Source organism: Zerene cesonia, chromosome 29 (assembly GCF_012273895.1).
Source record: "Zerene cesonia ecotype Mississippi chromosome 29, Zerene_cesonia_1.1, whole genome shotgun sequence".
Taxonomy (NCBI): Eukaryota; Metazoa; Arthropoda; class Insecta; order Lepidoptera; family Pieridae; genus Zerene; species Zerene cesonia.
In genome coordinates this window covers 2,240,701-2,245,823 of record NC_052130.1, presented here as the reverse complement: position 1 = coordinate 2,245,823, position 5,123 = coordinate 2,240,701, and the positions used below count along the sequence as shown (strand labels likewise).

At 31.9% G+C, this 5,123-nt stretch overlaps 1 protein-coding gene across 1 annotated transcript in view; it reads left to right on the top strand.

The window, feature by feature from the left end:
• The first annotated feature begins 431 nt into the window (after positions 1-431).
• LOC119837750 (glycerol-3-phosphate acyltransferase 1, mitochondrial) overlaps positions 432-5,123 on the top strand; it is a 52,955-nt gene continuing 48,263 nt past the window's right edge. The window contains exon 1 of the mRNA XM_038363483.1: positions 432-645. The gene's annotated coding sequence lies outside the window, so the exon portion shown is untranslated. The remainder of the gene's footprint in view (positions 646-5,123) is intronic.

The following is a 5,123-nucleotide window of genomic DNA, read 5'->3' as shown; positions in this document are numbered from 1 at the left end:
AAGCGATTTCTTCCAGGCAAGCTTGGGATATAGGAAAATAGAAAACGTAAATAGATATAGAAGAATAAAAAAATCAAAAAGAGAAACTTTTCTGACGCGTTTTTTCTATTCCTATTATTATTGCTACCCACAATTGGATTATACAAAATTATGGGCAGTAAGCATATGATGATCTATTCTTCTAAAAATTATAGATAAAAAGTCGCGAGTACTATGTTACGTTTATTAATTTTTGTAAAATTTAATTAGAAATTGAACTTTACATTTGTAAGTACCGTATATGTACACGTTGTCACTTGCGACATCTTCGTGCTGCCAACTGCGACAAGAATCCGCCCGGCGCGGTCCACCTTGCCATGCGCACGCGCCGAATTATTTGGGTCTGTCAGACGCAACAATGCATGGCGATTGCCGTGTGAGTAATTCGTGTTCACTGTTCAGTCACACGTTGAACGTGCGCGACGTCGGACGTCACGTTGCTCGCACGAAAAAATTCGTTGTATTATGTAAAATTTCACTTAACCTCCAAGGGGTTTATAAATTACGATAAAGTGCATTTCTGGTCAAATCCACGCTATTATTATTTCATATTTATAGTTCGGATGATGTAAAGTTCGATTGTTGCGTGTGGTCAGTTACAAGCAGGTAATATTTATCAATGAATTACAAGTGTGTCTAAATATATAAAAATATCGTTCACATAATCATTCAGTTGTGAGCGTACATAAAGTCGCTGCAAAAATATGTCGATTTCTCTTTTCGCGTGCGTTTGTTTCAGTGTAGCTCTTTGCATTAATAAAAATCGCTGATATATTATAATCAGTGTTTGTAATTCATTATGTGTAGCGGTATCTAGCTGGTATTTCGGTGGATGTATCTCATTAAGGAGTCATGAGACATAGTTTGTATGAAGGTTGCATACTAGGAAGAGTGTTGTCCTATTTATTTACATTGGTGATTCGTTGGATGTTTGAGGAAAGCTCTTCTTATCTTAAAATCTTCGATTGCTCTCATTATTCGGAACCGCACGCAATGATTACCTTAATTATTGTCAACAATGAAGCTGAATGTTTCTCAATGTTAGCCTATATACACTGAGTGTGCTAGGTGTTACACACTCGGTAGGTATCGGTGAAAAATGACAGTATTTATATGAGTTCTAAATTTATCTTGAACCGTGCTATTCGTTTATTTCATCATAGTTTGTTAGTGTCGTCTTTTACACCATCATAAAACGATCGTTTTTTTAAATTTGTTGGTAGTCTCTCCATCTTTATTTATTTGTTGTTTCGTTTTATGATATGGTTTGGCAAGTGCGAAATTGCCTGAGAATCTTACCTAAATTACCATAAGCCATGTATTTTCTTATACAAAGTCACATGTTAGATAAAAAAATAACAGCGAAACATGGATATCTCATTAATTAATATGAAGTGCTACTAATATGTAAACTTTCGGGGAGAGGGATGCCTGTGGAGTAAATAGTAACTCGTAAAACTTATATGACTTTGTAATGCTTTTAATAGCCTATAATAAACAATTTACATAAGCAAATAGACTTTTGTTAAATTAATTAAATAAGACTAAGCTTGCCGCTAATTTTCTACATGCATCTATCGCTAATCCATTGCACAGCTACCTCATCTCAACAGTTATTTAAAATTAATTTCATCGAACTAAAAGACACCTTCACTATCGAGTATTAGGATACTGTACCTTTTTATATCTTGTTCCTTTATGTTTTCGACATAAATATCAGTGAATTATATCTTTAATATGTCCCATATGCTATACTAGCTGCGCCCTGCGGTTTCACTCGCGTAAGTCAGTATGGCGTAGGAATATCGGGAGAAAATATTGCCTATATTCCAGCTGTCTACGTACCAATTTTCATTGCAATCGGTTCAGTCGTTTTTGCGTGAAAGAGCAATAAACACACACACACATCCTTTCAAAACTTCGCATTTGTAATATTAGTAGGATTGTAGATAGGTAAGTCGACCGATAAATGTCAACAATTTAATAGCATTGCGTAAGATGTTTTGGCGTAAATCGTATTAGACATGTTTTAAATATATTTACTCTATTAATATTTTGGGCAGTTTTAAACATCGAAATGGGATTGATATGTTATGGATAGTGTACGAAACTCGCAATATGATCAAATGATTTTTATAATCTCATCGTTTTAATGCTACGAATATGTTTTATTTTAAACGAGACAGTTTTCGTAAAGAATGAAAACGTTTCACTTCATTTTGGTCATTAAATAAAAAAATATTTGCAGTATCTTGTTATTTTGCTATGTTGTATTTTATCTGTTTAAAAAACGGTCTACCATACATTATGTTTATATACGATATGTATTTATTCAAAACAAACTCCTAATTATTTTTAGACACAAAAACCATACAGCAAAATAGTTAAATGAAGTCGTAGCGACGTAGAAAACCAAACGATAAACACAATAATAGTCATAAATAAAATAAATAGTACTATTTCTTTTTCTATTACTTCTTATTTTTACTTTTTTGTACTTTAAAACTTACTCATTTATAAATCATTTCAATGCTTTAAAACAAAAAATAAATACATGGAACTATTAGTTTAATCTCTCGATGCATTGAATTCGAAAGAAAAATTGCTCACAACGAAATAAAAATACTAGACAATGATATAATAGTATTTAAAACTGAACTATATAACTTGACATATGATACCCCCCCATCTCAGATTTCCCCAACATCGGAGTAGAATACCAATATCATTGTGAAACGACCACAGACGCGCGAACCGATACTTGGGATTGAATGGCATCTACGTCTATTGTTATTTGAAGGGTAGCTGTATCATTTCTTCGATTTTCATTTTTGAACTAGATTTAACGCAAAACTAACGATTCGCCACGGCTTCGCCCGAGGTGCTTATATAGCCTTCTAGCCTCGCCCCACGGTGTCATCCGCGTAAGTCCGTATCCCGTAGGAATATCGGGATAAAAAGTTGCCTATATGTTATTCCTGTTGTCCACCTGTCTACGTACCACAATTTCATTGCAATCGGTTCAGTAGTTTTTGCGTGAGAGTCACAAACATACATCGTCACATGCTCACAAAATTTCGCATTTGTAATATTAGTAGGAAGTAGGATAGCACTCCGGTATCACTTACATAGGCAACGGTGAATGCATTTTCGAAATCTGTAAAGAAGTTCCTGGGTCTAGCGCGTTCAAACAAATAAACTCTTCAGCTTTATATGTATGTACCTATTGATTTTTAGTTGCGAAATATGGTCATGTGACGTGCTGGTTTATGTAATGTAGGCATTTGCATTCAATGCGTAATTAATTAATAGATATATTATACATGAATGACAAATAAGTGGTGTCAGATTTTTTTTATCACCTGTCAAATATTACCAATTGAAATGTGAACTTATTTTGAGCTAACATGATTCAATTGTAACACTTATGCCATTCCAAAGTAAAAACTAAAGAAATATGATAAGATTAATTTACCCATAACTAACGTTCTATGGTTATCTTTTTTATCTTATTATTCTTAATTCTTAATATTCCTGACATTTAATGACGTTCTTGATGGAATACTTTGTGTAATTCATGGAATTTATTACCTATATTTGATACGTAAATTAATAAAAGAATAACGTTCAGTATTCAAGTAACCTATTGAAATATCGATTTAGAAACTTATCTGCATATATAAAAACAAACAAATACATACCCACTATACCATATCCAACCGATTAAACAATAAATACGTGTTTCATTATATTGCATCAGTTTACATTTATCTGGTAGGTAAAAAAGTTTTAATTATACCGTGTTAGATTTATCATAAATCAATCATAAATCACGTTTCGTTTGTTTATTAATTAAGTAGCTATTATTCGTATTATATCTATCTATATACAATAAATTCTCCATCGATATTTCAGCTAAATCCTTACAAATATTACGAATATGTGTGTGTGTGTGTGTGTGTGTGTGTGTGTGTGTGTGACAAACAAACAAATAAATAAAGTTGGCATTTATAATGTTAGTTAGGATAAATGCGAAATAGAGTTTGTTTATTTGCATATGTTTCACTTCGAAACAGATCGATTTTTTAGTATGTCTTTTGTGTAAGAGACACTTCGGGTTAAAAGAACTCATTTCCACCGTAACTACCTATTTTCATGCAAGGCGAATCCGCGGGCGCAAAGCTAGTAGTATAATAAATCTATGGAATTAACTGTTTATGACGGACAGCGTTATTTGTTGATAATTTATAAATACTAGGACATCTTAATTTCTACTTTTTTTTGGCTTTGTGTGTCCAAGATATATGATTAGTTATATTGATTGGATAAATTATTTATGTAACGAATAAAAAATATAGTTTAAAAAAACTAAAAAACACGCTTTTCAAGCACATCAAACTAAAAACTATAAAATAATTTTTAATATAAGCTGAAAACAATAATGAACGAAAAATACTAATATTGTTGTGAATAATTTTTAATATAAACTGAAAATAATAATGAATGAAAAATACTAGTATTGTTGTGAAAAAAAGCGTGGGACGCTTTGTGCCATATTTTTTGTGTATTGAGCAATGGGATGATGGGATGAATGATGGTTCTTGATAAGTGTACGAAATTTGAATGAAATCTGCATCTTTACAGTGAGAAATAAGGTGTTTTCGTTCATTATTGTTTTCAGCATATATTAAAAATTATTTGTATGATAGATATATAACTCCAATCGAGTATGTCGTTTTATGCAGTTGTGAATTAGTTTTAAAACGCTGTTAATAACTTCACTTGTATGTTTTCTTACTTGTTTGTTAGTTTGTATGTATGTATGTACATATATATGTAACTGACACCTTTAAGCTCGATTTTCTCTCACTTTAAACATGCAGATTTCATTCAAATTTCGTACACTCATCAAGAATCGGGGACAGTTCAATAACTTGATAAGTGTATCCCATCATCCCATTGCTCAATACACGAAAAATATGGCACAAAGCGCCCCACGCTTTTTACACAACAATACTAGTATTTTTCATTCATTATTATTTTCAGTTTATATTAAAAATTATTCACAACAATATTAGTATTTT